General features: G+C 45.4%; 1 long non-coding RNA gene across 1 annotated transcript; it reads right to left on the reverse strand.

Annotated features, from left to right (window-relative positions):
- Nucleotides 1–14,804: 14,804 nt before the first annotated feature.
- On the reverse strand, nt 14,805–19,185 carry LOC135508873 (uncharacterized). Its single transcript, XR_010450859.1, has 3 exons — nt 19,066–19,185; nt 17,951–18,018; nt 14,805–16,090 (listed from the first exon to the last, which is right to left on the reverse strand). It is a non-coding gene; the product is annotated as an uncharacterized LOC135508873 (long non-coding RNA).
- Nucleotides 19,186–19,244: the final 59 nt, after the last annotated feature.

The raw sequence follows: 19,244 nt of genomic DNA on the forward strand, positions 1-19,244 counted from the left end.
AGTGTTGTATGGTCCAACAGTAGTATGACGGTGGAGAACCACATTGTGGCTCATAGCTGCTCATATGGTGACATTTCTCCCCGCGTTTGTCAGGTACCTCAGCGATGGCGCGTTGACCAATGATGTTCCTTCCTCTCCTCCTCGTCTTCGCTAAATTGAATCCAGCCTTATCTAGGAATATGAGTTCCTGGGAGAATGGGACTTGTATTTAGCTCAATGATTCTCTGAAATGACAGTTAGTACTGTAATTGCTGTGTGGTGAAGTTCACTGTCAACATCAATGAGTTTCTAATGTTTCAAGAGAGCAATACTAATACATTACCTACGTGCACATATTCCGTACCGTTTATCCTTCACTCTTTGGGAATAACTTTGAACGGGACTCTGAAGATTTGCTTCATCCGGAGATGGTGTTTCTTAAGGATGTGGGTGACGGTTGATAAGCTCACTCTGATGTTATGGAAGATGGTGTTTCTTAAGGATGTGGGTTACGATTGATAAGCTCACTCTGATGTTATGGAAGATGACAGCTTTTTACATTTTTTATTTTTAAAAAATCATCTGTTGTTGGATTTCCCTGTAGTCTTATGGCATTGTTTTCAACTACCGTTGGCACAATGGCAGCTTCCTGTTAGTCTGTAAACAGACGCGTTCTACCGCCATGTGGTCTTCGTTTGGTCATCGTCTTTCAGTTCAACCAACCAACCTACCAACTGTCACGAACCGGCTCAAAGCCCGTAACAAAGGGAGACAACGTGGAGATAAGGAGTAACAAAATATATATTTATTAACTAAAGCAACTAAGGAAAATACACAATGGTGTGTGTAATCAGTAATCAGTAGTGTAAGTGAGTGTTTTGCATGCATGAATGTGATAATGCAGGGTATTGAAAGGTGCCAATGCAAACAAACAAAAGGCCACCAAGAACCACAACACAATCTACAATGGTGTCTGCATGGAGAGAGTCTCCTCCATGAATGTAGAGGAGGTCTATTTATCCTGGGACACACCTGGCCCAGGTGTTTCCCATGTAGCTGACGACCCTCCCCAACTCCGCCCACCGGCATCCTAATAAGGAAACAAGAACAAACAGAATACAGCAGACGGAGTGGGAGGGTCGTCACACAACCCTCCAACCTACCAACCCCCCAACCTACCAACCATCCAATCTACCAACCCTCCAACCCACCAACCTACCAACCCACCAACCCTCCAACCTACCAACCCACCAACCTACCAACCCACCAACCCACCAACCCACCAACCTACCAACCCTCCAACCCACCAACCCTCCAACCCACCAACCCACCAACCCACCAACCCACCAACCCTCCAACCCACCAACCTACCAACCCTCCAACCTACCAACCCTCCAGCCTACCAACCCTCCAGCCTACCAACCTTCCAACCTACCAACCCTCCAACCTTCCAACCCTCCAACCTACCAACCCACCAACCCTCCAACCCACCAACCCTCCAACCCACCAACCCACCAACCCACCAACCCACCAACCCTCCAACCCTCCAACCTACCAACCCACCAACCCTCCAACCCACCAACCCTCCAGCCTACCAACCCACCAACCTACCAACCCTCCATCCTACCAACCCTCCAACCTACCAACCCTCCATCCTACCAACCCTCCAACCTACCAACCCTCCATCCTACCAACCCTCCATCCTACCAACCCTCCAACCTACCAACCCTCCAACCCAACCCTCCAACCCACCAACCCTCCAACCTACCAACCCTCCAACCTACCAACCTCCAACCCACCAACCCTCCAACCTACCAACCCTCCAGCCTACCAACCCTCCAACCTACCAACCCTCCAGCCTACCAACCCTCCAACCTACCAACCCTCCAACCTACCAACCCTCCAACCCACCAACCCTCCAACCCTCCAACCTTCCAACCTACCAACCCTCCAACCCTCCAACCTTCCAACCCTCCAACCCTCCAACCTACCAACCCTCCAACCCTCCAACCCTCCAACCCTCCAACCTACCAACCCTCCAACCTACCAACCCACCAACCCTCCAACCTACCAACCCACCAACCCTCCAACCTACCAACCTACCAACCCTCCAACCTACCAACCTACCAACCCTCCAACCCACCAACCCTCCAACCCTCCAACCTACCAACCCACCAACCCTCCAACCTACCAACCCTCCAACCTACCAACCCTCCAACCCTCCAACCCTCCAACCTACCAACCCTCCAACCTACCAACCCTCCAACCCTCCAACCCTCCAACCTACCAACCTTCCTCTCTGTCAGGTTTGCTTCCATTGTCCAGACACAGGAGTACTCACCTGCAACCGTTTTATCCAAAGGTCTGATTGCAAAGTGTAATCTGGTTCAGGTTATTAATCAGCCCACTCAACAGGAAGCTTCTCACTGTAACCAGTGCCTGTAATCTGGTTCAGATTATTAATCAGCCCACTCAACAGGAAGCTTCTCACTGTAACCAGTGCCTGTAATCTGGTTCAGATTATTAATCAGCCCACTCAACAGGAAGCTTCTCACTGTAACCAGTGTCTGTAATCTGGTTCAGATTATTAATCAGCCCACTCAACAGGAAGCTTCTCACTGTAACCAGTGTCTGTAATCTGGTTCAGATTATTAATCAGCCCACTCAACAGGAAGCTTCTCACTGTAACCAGTGTCTGTAATCTGGTTCAGATTATTAATCAACCCACTCAACAGGAAGCTTCTCACTGTAACCAGTGCCTGTAATCTGGTTCAGATTATTAATCAACCCACTCAACAGGAAGCTTCTCACTGTAACCAGTGCCTGTAATCTGGTTCAGATTATTAATCAACCCACTCAAGAGGAAGCTTCTCACTGTAACCAGTGCCTGTAATCTGGTTCAGATTATTAATCAACCCACTCAACAGGAAGCTTCTCACTGTAACCAGTGCCTGTAATCTGGTTCAGATTATTAATCAACCCACTCAACAGGAAGCTTCTCACTGTAACCAGTGTCTGTAATCTGGTTCAGATTATTAATCAACCCACTCAACAGGAAGCTTCTCACTGTAACCAGTGCCTGTAATCTGGTTCAGATTATTAATCAACCCACTCAACAGGAAGCTTCTCACTGTAACCAGTGTCTGTAATCTGGTTCAGATTATTAATCAACCCACTCAACAGGAAGCTTCTCACTGTAACCAGTGCCTGTAATCTGGTTCAGGTTATTAATCAACCCACTCAAGAGGAAGCTTCTCACTGTAACCAGTGCCTGTAATCTGGTTGAGGTTATTAATCAACCTACTCAAGAGGAAGCTTCTCACTGTAACCAGTGTCTAATCTGGTTCAGGTTATTAATCAACCCACTCAACAGGAAGCTTCTCACTGTAACCAGTGCCTGTAATCTGGTTCAGATTATTAATCAACCCACTCAACAGGAAGCTTCTCACTGTAACCAGTGCCTGTAATCTGGTTCAGGTTATTAATCAACCCACTCAACAGGAAGCTTCTCACTGTAACCAGTGTCTGTAATCTGGTTCAGGTTATTAATCAACCCACTCAACAGTAAGCTTCTCACTGTAACCAGTGCCTGTAATCTGGTTCAGATTATTAATCAACCCACTCAACAGGAAGCTTCTCACTGTAACCAGTGCCTGTAATCTGGTTCAGATTATTAATCAACCCACTCAACAGTTAGCTTCTCACTGTAACCAGTGTCTGTAATCTGGTTCAGATTATTAATCAACCCACTCAACAGGAAGCTTCTCACTGTAACCAGTGCCTGTAATCTGGTTCAGGTTATTAATCAGCCCACTCAACAGGAAGCTTCTCACTGTAACCAGTGCCTGTAATCTGGTTCAGATTATTAATCAACCCACTCAAGAGGAAGCTTCATACTGTAACCAGTGCCTGTAATCTGGTTCAGATTATTAATCAACCCACTCAAGAGGAAGCTTCTCACTGTAACCAGTGTCTGTAATCTGGTTCAGATTATTAATCAACCCACTCAACAGGAAGCTTCTCACTGTAACCAGTGCCTGTAATCTGGTTCAGATTATTAATCAACCCACTCAACAGGAAGCTTCTCACTGTAACCAGTGCCTGTAATCTGGTTCAGATTATTAATCAACCCACTCAACAGGAAGCTTCTCACTGTAACCAGTGCCTGTAATCTGGTTCAGATTATTAATCAACCCACTCAACAGGAAGCTTCTCACTGTAACCAGTGCCTGTAATCTGGTTCAGATTATTAATCAACCCACTCAACAGGAAGCTTCTCACTGTAACCAGTGCCTGTAATCTGGTTCAGATTATTAATCAACCTACTCAACAGGAAGCTTCTCACTGTAACCAGTGCCTGTAATCTGGTTATTAATCAACCTACTCAACAGGAAGATTCTCACTGTAACCAGTGCCTGTAATCTGGTTATTAATCAACCTACTCAAGAGGAAGCTTCTCACTGTAACCAGTGCCTGTAATCTGGTTCAGATTATTAATCAACCCACTCAACAGGAAGCTTCTCACTGTAACCAGTGCCTGTAATCTGGTTCAGATTATTAATCAACCCCTCAACAGGAAGCTTCTCACTGTAACCAGTGCCTGTAATCTGGTTCAGATTATTAATCAACCCACTCAACAGGAAGCTTCTCACTGTAACCAGTGCCTGTAATCTGGTTCAGGTTATTAATCAACCTACTCAGCAGGAAGCTTCTCACTGTAACCAGTGTCTGTAATCTGGTTCAGATTATTAATCAACCCACTCAACAGGAAGCTTCTCACTGTAACCAGTGCCTGTAATCTGGTTCAGGTTATTAATCAACCTACCAGGGTGTTTACAAACACTACAGGAACAGGATCATCTACATGTATCGATCACATTTTTTTAGATGTAGACCTGTATCCGTACACATTGGATGCAGTGATCACAACATAGTTCAAAGCCAAAGTTCCAACAGACCTGTTAATAGTGTATTTTTGTTGTGACTCTTATGTGGATAATGTTTAAAAAAATATTTGTTGGTCTGTTGTGATTAATGAGGAGCATCCAGACGCTGCACTTGATGAATTTATGACATTGCTTCTTCCAATGATAAACATTCACCTGTTAAGAAATGGACTGTTAGAACTGTTCAGGCTCCATGGATCGATGAGGAATTGAAAAAACTGGATGGTTGAAAGAGATGGGGGCAAAAGGAAGTGGCTAATAAGTCTGGCTGCACATCTGATTGGCTGACTTACGGCACATCTGATTGGCTGACTTACTGCAAACTGAGAAATGATGTGACTAAACTCAACAAAAAGAAGAAGAAACTGTATTATGAAGCCAAGATCAACGATATAAAGAATGATGGAAAAAAAACAACTGTGGAGTATTTTAAATGAAATAATGGGCAGAAAGACAAATTCAACTCCATCTTTCATCCAATCAGATGGCTTATTCATCTCAAAACCATTTGATGTTGCCAATTATTTTAATGATTTACTTCATTGGCAAAGTGGGCAAACTTAGGCAGGAAGTGTCAACAACATCATATTCATGGGCAGGAAGTGTCAACAACATCATATTCATGGGCAGGAAGTGTCAACAACATCATATTCATGGGCAGGAAGTGTCAACAACATCATATTCATGGGCAGGAAGTGTCAACAACATCATATTCATGGGCAGGAAATGTCAACATCATAATATTCTTTGGGCAGGAAGTGTCAACAACATTATATTCATGGGCAGGAAGTGTCAACAACATCATATTCATGGGCAGGAAGTGTCAACAACATCATATTCATGGGCAGGAAATGTCAACAACATCACATTCTTTGTGCAGGAAGTGTCAACAACATTATATTCATGCATAAAAAAACAAATAATGAAAGAAAAGCTTTGCAAGCTTGAATTATGTAACGATATTGTGGGAGAGGCGGAAACATATTGATATCAATCCATAATGACGAACCTCTTGGCATCAACAACTCTGATGGAAAGCTACTGAGGATGGTATCTGGCTCTATAGCCACTCCTACTGACTCTATAGCCACTCCTACTGAGGATGGTATCTGACTCTATAGCCACTCCTACTGACTCTATAGCCACTCCTACTGAGGATGGTATCTGACTCTATAGCCAGTCCTACTGAGGATGGTATCTGGCTCTATAGCCACTCCTACTGAGGATGGTATCTGGCTCTATAGCCACTCCTACTGAGGATGGTAGCTGACTCTATAGCCACTCCTACTGAGGATGGTAGCTGACTCTATAGCCACTCCTACTGAGGATGGTAGCTGACTCTATAGCCACTCCTACTGACTCTATAGCCACTCCTACTGAGGATGGTAGCTGACTCTATAGCCCCTCCTACTGAGGATGGTATCTGGCTCTATAGCCACTCCTATCTGTCATATCTTTAATCTGAGTCTAGAGGAAAGTCTTTGTTCTCAGGCCTGGAGGGAAACCAAAGTCATTCTGCTACCCAAGAGTGGTAAAGCAGCCTTTACTGGTTCTAACAGCAGACCAATCAGCTTGCTGCCAGCTCTTGGCAAACTTTTGTTAAAAAAATAGTGTATGACCAAATACAATGCTGTTTCTCTGTGAACAAATTAACAACAGACTTTCGGCATGCTTATAGAGAAGGGCACTCAACATGTACTGCACTGACACAAATGACTGATGATTGGTTGAAATAAATTGAAAATAAGAAGATTATGAGAGCTGCACTATAGATTTCTGTGCTACCTTTGGTATCATTGACCATAACCTGTTCGTGCCTTGGGGGAGATCTTCGTGGGCTATACTCGGCCTTGTCTCGGGATAGGCAAAGTGGGTCTCCTGTCTTATCCGGATTCCTGTGTGAATTTAAGTACTAGGTTTCTTTCTAGGTTCCTGCCTTTCTAGGGAGGTTTTCCTATAGCCACCATGCTTCTCCACCTGCATGTTAGGCTGGGTTTCTGTATAGCACTTTGTGATATCAGCTGATGTAAAAGAGCTTTATACATACATTTGATTGATTGATTGATTGAAAATACATACACTACAGTTAAAAAGTTTGGGGTCACTTAGAAATGTCCTTGTTTTTGAAAGAAAAGCATATTTTTTTGTCCATTACAATCATGTCAAATTGATCATAAATACAGTGTTGACATTGTTAATAATGTTGTAAATTACTATTGTAGCTGGAAACGGCTGATTTTTAATGGAATATCTATATAGACGGACCCAGGCCCATTATCAGCAACCATCACTCCTGTGTTCCATCGGCACGTTGTGTTAGATAATCCAAGTTTATCATTTTAAAAGGCTAATTGAACATTAGAAAACCCTTTTGCAATTATGTTAGCACAGCTGAAAACCGTTGTTCTGATTAAAGAAGCAATACAACTGGCCTTCTTTAGGCTAGTTGAGTATCTGGAGCATCAGCATTTGTGGGTTCGATTACAGGCTCAAAATGGCCAGAAACAAATAACTTTCTTCTGAAACTCGTCAGTCTATTCTTGTTCTGAGAAATGAAGGCTATTCCATGAGAGACCTTACCAAGAAACTGAAGATCTCGTACAACGCTGTGTACTACTCCCTTCACAGAACAGAGCAAACTGGCTCTAACCAGAATAGGAAGAGGAGTGGGAGGCCCCGGTGCACAACTGAGCAAGAGGACAAGTACATTATAGTGTCTAGTTTGAGAAACAGAAACCTCACAAGTCCTCAACTGGCAGCTTCATTAATTAGTACCCGCAAAACACCAGTCTCAACATCAATGGGATGCTGGCCTTCGAGGCAGAGTTCCTCTGTCCAGTGTCTGTGTTATTTTGCCCATCTTATCTTTTATTTTTATTGGCCAGTCTGAGATATGGCTTTTTCTTTGCAACTCTGCCTAGAAGGTCAGCATCCCGGAGTCGCCTCTTCACTGTTGACGTTGAGTCTGGTGTTTTGTGGGTACAATTATTTTTTTTAAAGGTGCCAGTTGAAGTTTTTCCCGCCTAAACGAGTCTGACCACTAATCAGAGACCACTATGATGACACACCAAATGCGTTTGATGGATCGCAGGAAAAGAGCAGGAATAGGCTTTTTAAGCTACAATCCAAGCTACAATCCAAGCTATGTCTTCCAATGGCGCGACTGCAGTTGGTATCAAAACATCATTCAATTTCAATAAATGCTTAAATGCTTCAATAAATGAGGTAAGGATGACAGCAGCAGTGTAGCTTACGGGTGATACGGATACAATCCTACAGTTTTTTGTGTCACCTCTATTGGAATCCTATTAAAATCCTATGAGAATCCTATCGGAATCCTAGTTGAATCCTATTGGAATCCCATTAGAATCCTATTGGACTCCCATTAGAATCCTATTGGACTCCGATCAAAATCCTATTAGAATCCTTTCGGAATCCTATTAGAATCCTATCGGAATCCTATTAGAATCCTATCGGAATCCTATTGGCCTCCTATTGTACTCCTATTAGAATCAAATCAAATCAAATTTATTTATATCGCCCTTCGTACATCAGCTGATATCTCAAAGTGCTGTACAGAAACCCAGCCTAAAACCCCAAACAGCAAGCAATGCAGGTGTAGAAGCACGGTGGCTAGGAAAAACTCCCTAGAAAGGCCAAAACCTAGGAAGAAACCTAGAGAGGAACCAGGCTATGTGGGGTGGCCAGTCCTCTTCTGGCTGTGCCGGGTGGAGATTATAACAGAACATGGCCAAGATGTTCAAATGTTCATAAATGACCAGCATGGTCGAATAATAATAAGGCAGAACAGTTGAAACTGGAGCAGCAGCACGGTCAGGTGGACTGGGGGCAGCAAGGAGTCATCATGTCAGGTAGTCCTGGGGCATGGTCCTAGGGCTCATGTCCTCCGAGAGAGAGAAAGAAAGAGAGAAGGAGAGAATTAGAGAACGCACACTTAGATTCACACAGGACCCCGAATAGGACAGGAGAAGTACTCCAGATATAACAAACTGACCCCAGCCCCCGACACATAAACTACTGCAGCATAAATACTGGAATCCTAGTTGAATCCCATTAGAATCCTAGTACAATCCTATTGACTCCGATCAAAATCCTATTAGAATCCTATCGGACCCCTATTAGAATCCTATCGGAATCCTATCAGACTACTATTAGAATCCTATTGGACTCCTATTAGAATCCCATTAGAATCCTATTGGACTCCGATCAGAATCCTTTCGGAATCCCATTAGAATCCTATTGGACTCCTATCAGAATCCTATTAGAATCATATTGTACTCCTATTAGAATCCCATTAGAATCCTATTGGTCTCCTATCAGAATCCTATTGTACTCCTATTAGAATCCCATTAGAATCCTATTGGACTCCGATTTGAATCCTATTGGACTCCTATTAGAATCCTATTGGACTCATATCAGAATCCCAGTAGAATCCTATTGGACTCCGATCAAAATCCTATTAGAATCCTACTGGACTGCTATTGGACTCCTATTAGGTCAGGTGTATATTAGTACTGGTCTCAGGTCAGCTGTGTATTAGTACTGGTCTCAGGTCAGGTGTGTATTAGTACTGGTCTCAGGTCAGGTGTGTATTAGTACTGGTCTCAGGTCAGGTGTGTATTAGTACTGGTCTCAGGTCAGGTGTGTATTAGTACTGGTCTCAGGTCAGGTGTGTATTAGTACTGGTCTCAGGTCAGGTGTGTATTAGTACTGGTCTCAGGTCAGGTGTGTATTAGTACTGGTCTCAGGTCATTAATACAAAAATATGTGCCTAACAAGTCACATAACAAGTTGCATGGACTCAATAATAGTGTTTAACTCCATCAATCTCTCCTGTTATAGTAAATCAGGCATCCAGCACCCCTGTTGTAGTAAATCAGGCATCTATCTCTCCTGTTATAGTAAATCAGGCATCCAGCACCCCTGTTATAGTAAATCAGGCATCTATCTCTCCTGTTATAGTAAATCAGGCATCCAGCACCCCTGTTATAGTAAATCAGGCATCCAGCACCCCTGTTATAGTAAATCTTCCTTTAGAAGATCAGATCATCTATCTCTCCTGTTATAGTAAATCAGGCATCTATCTCTCCTGTTATAGTAAATCAGGCATCCATCTCCCCTGTTGTAGTAAATCAGGCATCCATCTCTCCTGTTATAGTAAATCAGGCATCTATCTCTCCTGTTGTAGTAAATCAGGCATCTATCTCTCCTGTTGTAGTAAATCAGGCATCCATCTCTCCTGTTATAGTAAATCAGGCATCCATCTCTCCTGTTATAGTACATCAGGCATCCATCTCTCCTGTTATAGTAAATCTTCCTTTAGAAGATCAGTCCTGTTGAAAACAGGATTAAGAGGAAGGCAGGCAGGAAGGCACACCAGGCCAGCCAACACACCAGGCCAGCCGACACACCAGGCCAGCCGACACGCCAGGCCAGCCGACACGCCAGGCCAGCCGACACGCCAGGCCAGCCAACACGCCAGGCCAGCCGACACACCAGGCCAGCCAACACGCCAGGCCAGCCGACACGCCAGGCCAGCCAACATGCCAGGCCAGCCAACACAGACAAACGGTTCTGACAGCCAATGTCTCTGAGCTCTTGGCATGGAGTAATACTAGGCATTAGGCTTACTACCAGGGGATCCTTCGCTCTCACAGCATGGGATAATTATTTAAAATATGTTTTATTTAACTAGGCTAGTCAGTTAAGAACAAATTCTTATTCACAATGACGGCCCAACCGTGGAACAGTGGGTGAACCGCCTTGTTCAGGGGCGGAATGACAGATTGTTACCTTGTCAGCTCGGGGATTCGATCCAGCAAACCTGTCGGTTACTGGTCCAACGCTCTAACTGCTAGGCTGCCTGTCTCCTCTAACCACTAGAATACCTGGCTCCTCTAACCACTAGGCTGCCTGGCTCCTCTAACCACTAGGCTACCTGCCTCCCTCTAACCACTAGGCTACCTGCCTCCTCTAAACACTAGGCTACCTGCCTCCTCTAAACACTAGGCTACCTGCCTCCTCTAAACACTAGGCTACCTGCCTCCTCTAACCACTAGGCTACCTGCCTCCTCTAACCACTAGGCTACCTGCCTCCTCTAACCACTAGGCTACCTGCCTCCTCTAACCACTAGGCTACCTGCCTCCTCTAACCACTAGGCTACCTGCCTCCTCTAACCACTAGGCTACCTGCCTCCTCTAACCACTAGGCTACCTGCCTCCTCTAACCACTAGGCTACCTGCCTCCTCTAACCACTAGGCTACCTGCCTCCTCTAACCACTAGGCTACCTCCCTCCTCTAACCACTAGGCTACCTGCCTCCTCTAACCACTAGGCTACCTGCCTCTAACCACTAGACTACGTGTCTCCTCTAACCACTAGGCTACCTGCCTCCTATAACCACAAGGCTACCTGCCTCCTCTAACCACTAGGCTACCTGCCTCCCCTCTAACCACTAGACTACCTGCCTCCTCTAACCACTAGACTACCTGCCTCCTCTAACCACTAGGCTACCTGCCTCCTCTAACCACTAGGCTACCTGCCTCCTCTAACCACTAGACTACCTGCCTCCTCTAACCACTAGACTACCTGCCTCCTCTAACCACTAGACTACCTGCCTCCTCTAACCACTAGACTACCTGCCTCCTCTAACCACTAGACTACCTGCCTCCTCTAACCACTAGACTACCTGCCTCCTCTAACCACTAGACTACCTGCCTCCTCTAACCACTAGGCTGCCTGCCTCCTCTAACCACTAGGCTACCTGCCTCCTCTAACCACTAGACTACCTGCCTCCTCTAACCACTAGGCTACCTGCCTCCTCTAACCACTAGGCTGCCTGCCTCCTCTAACCACTAGGCTACCTGCCTCCTCTAACCACTAGACTACCTGCCTCCTCTAACCACTAGACTACCTGCCTCCTCTACACTTTAACCACTAGACTACCTGCCTCCTCTAACCACTAGACTACCTGCCTATGAATTAACAGTCGATTCTACAATATCTTGGTCTTTCTTCCTCTTTGACCTGAAACCAGTTTCTACAGTATTCCATCTGTATGATCAGTATTCTCAATCTCCTCCAATCCAGTCGGAGCATTCAGCATCAGCTTGACCTGGAAACATCCGGATGTAGCCTCAAATATAATATAAAGACCCAGTGGATGAAAAACTGGGATTGTCCTGTGTTTTATATATAGATTTACACACTATGAGGTTGTAATAATACTGTGAAATTGTGAAAATTATGATAATGCCCTTTTAGTGTAAGAGCTGTTTGAAAAAGCCTGTTTCGGTGGGACGGAGTTTTGGCCTGCCTCGTGACATAACCAGGCGGTAAAATTAGTTAATAAATATATAATAATATAATAATATAATATATCCCATTTAGCAGACGCTTTTGTCCAAAGCGACTTACAAGTCGGCTGGGGCCACAACTTTTTTTTTTTACATATGGGTGGTCCCAGCGGGAATCGGGAATCGAACCCACGACGCTTGGCGTTGCAAGCGCCATGCTCTACCGACTGAGCCACACAGGACCCTCAATAGACCAATAAGAAAGAGAGTTCTAAACCTCTCAGCCAATAACAGCTAGTTTCCAGTTTTCCCCGCCCCTCTCAGACCACTCCCAGACAGTCCGAGCAAAATTCCTTCTTGAGAAATTGCTCTTTGCTAAGAAGCTATTTTTGTTTATTTTCAACCATTTTTTTCTGTTGAAAACAATCACAGTAGGTACTTTTTAACTACAAATGATTTGATATTGACATAAAAAAAATAAAAACCTACACTGGACCTTTAATAAAATCTTCTAGAAGAATCTACATCCATTTATAGTCTGCTGAGACATATAAACCTATTATACTCATCTAATCCCAGGATCCAGTCCTCTGGTGGCAGACTGGGAACACAGCCAGGTGAGCTCCAAATAGCACTTTATTTTAAGGTACTGTTTCCAGTATTTACCTGGTATTTATAAATTGTAGTAAAAAAAACAAGGGGTACCTTTCTGGTATTTAGGCTATACTTAAAATAGTTGAACACAATTGAACAAGCAATACACAAGTTACTATTGTGTAATAACCATTTGGATTTTCAAAGGAGATACCTGCTCATCTCTGAACCCGGTGTTTAATACCCATTACAGATAAAGAACATGCGACAATCCTCATTTTTTCACAAGTTTACTATTCCGTTAGGCAACACGTTTCCAACTCTTTCTGCTTGTGCGTCAAACTCAGATTTTACTAGACAATTTTTGCGACTTCAAAAAAATACAAAATAAAAATTCTTACTAAGAAATCAATTCCTTTTCCATGATCTGCCGTCCATCCTTAACGGTCTTAAACACTTGTTGTTGAATCCACATTAACCTTTAAACTCTGGTGACATGTAATTGTCCGTAACTGTGGCAACAAATGTCAATCAATTACAAAGTCAGATGTCAACTGGCTCAGGCTTAAACAGAGTATCTGGACGTTTCCTGGAGCTACGAACACACCACTGCTTAATGACCGGGAGGAGGAGGAGGAGGAAGAAGAGGAGGAAGAGGAGGAGGAGGAAGAAGAAGAGGAGGAGGAAGAGGAGGAGGAAGAAGAGGAGGAAGAGGAGGAGGAAGAGGAGGAAGAGGAGGAGGAAGAAGAGGAGGAAGAGGAGGAGGAGGAAGAGGAGGAAATTAACCATTAGCCTCTTCAGGGCACACTGATGACATCATTGATATTGCAAGTACTATATCCCAAAAAACACAATCATACTGGAGTTAAGTAGCGCAGTACTTTTGAGTATTAGTGCAGTTATTTGGAAAGTACTGTGTCGGAAATTACAGTACACCCTCCCTATTGGTTCAGGGAGCAGAGTAAAAACAGTAGTGGTACAGAGACACATAGAACAACAGGAGACAGTAGAGACAGTAGGGACAGTAGAGACAGTAGAAACCGTAGGGACAGTAGGGACAGTAGGGACAGTAGAGACAGTAGAGACAGTAGAGACAGTAGGGACAGTAGAGACAGTAGAGATAGTAGAGACAGTAGGGACAGTAGAGACAGTAGAGACAGTAGGGACAGTAGAGACAGTAGTGGTACAGAGACACATGGGACATCAGGAGACAGTAGGGACAGTAGAGATAGTAGGGACAGTAGAGACAGTGGAGACAGTAGAGACAGTAGAGACAGTAGGGACAGTAGAGACAGTAGGGACAGTAGAGACTGTAGGGACAGTAGAGACAGTGGGGACAGTAGAGACAGTAGTGGTACAGAGACACACGGGACATCAGGAGACAGTAGAGAAGGTAGGGACAGTAGAGACAGTAGGGACAGTAGTGGTACAGAGACACATGGGACATCAGGAGACAGTAGAGACAGTAGGGACAGTAGAGACAGTAGGGACAGTAGAGACAGTGGGGACAGTGGGGACAGTAGTGGTACAGAGACACATGGGACATCAGGAGACAGTAGAGAAGGTAGGGACAGTAGAGACAGTAGGGACAGTAGTGGTACAGAGACACATGGGACATCAGGAGACAGTAGAGACAGTAGGGACAGTAGAGACAGTAGAGAAGGTAGGGACAGTAGTGGTACAGAGACACATGGGATATCAGGAGACAGTAGAGAAGGTAGGGACAGTAGTGGTACAGAGACACATGGGATATCAGGAGACAGTAGAGACAGTAGAGAAGGTAGGGACAGTAGAGACACTAGAGACAGAGACTGTCTGGTGCCTCCCCCTTGGGTTGTGCCGTGGCGGAGATCTTTGTGGGCTATACTCAGCCTTGTCTCAGGATGGTAAGTTGGTGGTTGAAGATATCCCTCTAGTGGTGTGGGGACTGTGCTTTGGCAAAGTGGGTGGGGTTATATCCTGCCTGTTTGGCCCTGTCCGGGAGTATCATTGGATGGGGCCACAGTGTCTCCTGACCCCTCCTGTCTCAGCCTCCAGTATTTATGCTGCAGTAGATTGTGTCGGGGCTAGGGTCAGTTTGTTATATCTGGAGTACTTCTCCTGTCTTATCCGGTGTCCTGTGTGAACTTAAGTCTGCTCTCTAATTCTCTCTTTCTTTCTCTCTCTCAGAGGACCTGAGCCCTAGGATCATGACTCAGGACTACCGGGCATGATGACTCCTTGCTGTCCCCAGTCCACCTGGCCGTGCTGCTGCTCCAGTTTCAACTGACCTGAGCCCTAGGACCATGCCTCAGGACTACCTGACATGATGACTCCTTGCTGTCCCCAGTCCACCTGGCCGTGCTGCTGCTCCAGTTTCAACTGTTCTGCCTGTGATTATTATTTGACCCTGCTGGTCATTTATGAACATTTGAACATCTTGGCCATGTTCTGTTATAATCTCCACCCAGCACAGCCAGAAGAGGACTGGCCACCCCACATAAATACATTTGATTTGATTTGAGACAGTAGGGACATTAGAGACAGTAGGGACATTAGAGACAGTAGTTGCTAACTAGGACAACCCCGTTGCTAACTAGGACAACCCCGTTGCTAACTAGGACAACTCCTTGCAGAGTACAATAAAAAAACAACAACATTTATTTCACAAAATTACAAAATACAGTTTCCAATCAATTCATGTAAAATGTAAAAGAATATAGAGATTGAAGCAATGCCTCAAATTGGAATAGTTAGTCCTCTCAGACATGATATATAGACTATAGAGTAGGTATCAGGAAGTCATATTACAACCGATAAAAACATCTTGGATAAAAACATCTTGGATAAAAACATCTTGGATAAAAACATCTTGGATAAGGACATCTTGGATAAAAACATCTTGGATAAAAACATCTTGGATAAAAAGATGACATTGTTAATCCACTTTGACACTGACACAAAAAAACAATTCACCGCGTACAAACACTTAATGTCAACACCCCATTATCCTCATTCCAAAAGTACACTTAGGCCTTTCCATTCTCTTGACTACTTGAGATAGATGGAATGATTGGAATAAGCAGAAAAGTGTCATCAGTGTCTATTTGTCATACAGTCTGTCAGGTTGTACACGCCACTGGCACAGCAGTAGTGATCCAGTTTCACAGGATTTCATTGTGTGTCTGGGTTGGTCCATGGGGTCTACGTATCCGTCAGATATTCCATCAATCAGACAGGTCCCTTGTTCTGCTCAAATCTCTTTGCTGGGAAACTCTTAAAATATAGAACACACATGTTTGCATTTACAACACTAGAACGTAAACATATTTCCCCTCTTTCTGGCTGTGGCCTCATCCTCATGTCACTTCCTCATCCTCGTGTCACTTCCTCATCCTCGTGTCACTTCCTCATCCTCATGTCACTTCCTCATCCCACTTCCACTTCCTCATCCCACTTCCTCATCCTCATGCCACTTCCTCATCCTCATGCCACTTCCTCATCCCACTTCCTCATCCTCATGCCACTTCCTCATCCTCATGTCACTTCCTCATGCAACATCCTCATTTATCTTCCTCATCCTCATGCCACTTTCTCATCCTCATGCCACTTCCTCATCCTCATGCCACTTCCTCATCCTCATGCCACTTCCTCATGCCACTTCCTCATCCTCATGCCACTTCCTCATCCTCATGCCACTTCCTCATCCTCATTTATCTTCCTCATCCTCATGACAGTTTCTCATCCTCATGCCACTTCCTCATCCTCATGCCACTTTCTCATCCTCATGCCACTTTCTCATCCTCATGCCACTTTCTCATCCTCATGTCACTTCCTCATCCTCATGTCACTTCCTCATCCTCATGCCACTTCCTCATCCTCATGTCACTTCCTCATCCTCATGTCACTTCCTCATCCTCATGCCACTTCCTCATCCTCATGCCACTTCCTCATCCTCATGCCACTTCGTCATCCTCATGCCACTTTGTCATCCTCATGCCACTTCCTCATCCTCATGCCACTTTCTCATCCTCATTTATCTTCCTCATCCTCATGCCACTTCCTCATCCTCATGCCATTTCCTCATCCTCATTTATCTTCCTCATCCTCATGCCACTTCCTCATCCTCATGCCACTTCCTCATCCTCATGCCACTTCCTCATCCACATGCCACTTTGTCATCCTCATGCCACTTCCTCATCCTCATGCCACTTCCTCATCCTCATGCCATTTCCTCATCCTCATTTATCTTCCTCATCCTCATGCCACTTCCTCATCCTCATGCCATTTCCTCATCCTCATTTATCTTCCTCATCCTCATGCCACTTCCTCATCCACATGCCACTTTGTCATCCTCATGCCACTTCCTCATCCTCATGCCACTTCCTCATCCTCATGCCACTTTCTCATCCTCATGCCACTTCCTCATCCTCATGCCATTTCCTCATCCTCATTTATCTTCCTCATCCTCATGCCACTTCCTCATCCTCATGCCACTTCCTCATCCTCATGATACTTCCTCATGTCACTTCCTCATCCTCATGTCACATCCTCATCCTCATGTCACATCCTCATTCTCATGCCACTTCCTCACCCTCATGCCACTTCCTCATCCTCATGCCACTTCCTCATGCCACTTCCTCACCCTCATGTCACTTCCTCATGCCACTTCCTCACCCTCATGTCACTTCCTCATGCCACTTCCTCACCCTCATGTCACTTCCTCATGCCACTTCCTCATCCTCATGTCACTTCCTCATGCCACTTCCTCACCCTCATGCCACTTCCTCATGCCACTTCCTCATCCTCATGTCACTTCCTCATGCCACTTCCTCACCCTCATGTCACTTCCTCATGCCACTTCCTCATCCTCATGTCACTTCCTCATGCCACTTCCTCACCCTCATGTCACTTCCTCATGCCACTTCCTCACCCTCATGTCACTTCCTCATGCCACTTCCTCACCCTCATGTCACTTCCTCATTCTCATGCCACTTCCTCATGCCACTTCCTCATCCTCATGCCACTTCCTCATTCTCGTGTGACTGCCTCTGAGATATGGCTTGATGCATCATCATGACAGCAAAAACATCACAACACTACAGACAGTCAGACTGTTTCATAATAATGACATACCCCCAGAGTATTGCGTAGTCGTCACCAATAGAGCACGCCACTTCTGCTCTCACTAGTCACTGAGCCAACTGCAAAGGACAAGGAATAAAGAGATGGCGTTAAGAATAACATCACAGGGACATTTCAGAATTTAAATTCATTTGTTTATATTTACGCAACAGATAATATTGTTATATTGTGAGGGTATGTGCTCGCATGTGTGCCACTCTCACCCTGCATGTCCAGTGTGTGTGTCTCACCCTGCATGTCCAGTGTGTGTGTCTCACCCTGCATGTCCAGTGTGTGTGTCTCACCCTGCATGCACAGTGTGTGTGTCTCACCCTGCATGTACAGTGTGTGTGTCTCACCCTGCATGTCCAGTGTGTGTGTCTCACCCTGCATGTCCAGTGTGTGTGTGTGTATCTCACCCTGAATGTACAGTGTGTGTGTCTCACTCTGCATGTCCAGTGTGTGTGTCTCACCCTGCATGTCCAGTGTGTGTGTCTCACCCTGCATGTCCAGTGTGTGTGTCTCACCCTGCATGGACAGTGTGTGTGTCTCACCCTGCATGGACAGTGTGTATCTCACCCTGCATGTCCAGTGTGTGTATCTCACCCTGCATGTCCAGTGTGTGTGTCTCACCCTGCATGGACAGTGTGTATCTCACCCTGCATGTCCAGTGTGTGTGTGTCTCACCCTGCATGTCCAGTGTGTGTGTCTCACCCTGCATGTCCAGTGTGTGTGTCTCACCCTGCATGTCCAGTGTGTGTGTCTCACCCTGCATGTCCAGTGTGTGTATCTCACCCTGCATGTCCAGTGTGTGTGTGTGTGTGTCTCACCCTGCATGTCCAGTGTGTGTGTCTCACCCTGCATGTCCAGTGTGTGTCTCACCCTGCATGTCCAGTGTGTGTATCTCACCCTGCATGTCCAGTGTGTGTATCTCACCCTGCATGTCCAGTGTGTGTATCTCACCCTGCATGTCCAGTGTGTGTATCTCACCCTGCATGTCCAGTGTGTGTGTGTGTGTCTCACCCTGCATGTCCAGTGTGTGTGTCTCACCCTGCATGTCCAGTGTGTGTGTCTCACCCTGCATGTCCAGTGTGTCTCACCCTGCATGTCCAGTGTGTGTGTCTCACCCTGCATGTCCAGTGAAGCTGGGTGTATATACAGTGGGTTGTTGAGCTCAGGGTCTTGGTCATAGAGAGACTGTCTGAAGACATTATACACCATCTCTCTGCTCAGAGTGAACCGATCCAGTATCTCACCCTGCATGTCCAGTGTGTGTGTCTCACCCTGCATGTCCAGTGAAGCTGGG

The sequence above is a fragment of the Oncorhynchus masou genome, chromosome 22 (genome assembly GCF_036934945.1).
Source record: "Oncorhynchus masou masou isolate Uvic2021 chromosome 22, UVic_Omas_1.1, whole genome shotgun sequence".
In the NCBI taxonomy this organism is placed as follows: Eukaryota; Metazoa; Chordata; class Actinopteri; order Salmoniformes; family Salmonidae; genus Oncorhynchus; species Oncorhynchus masou.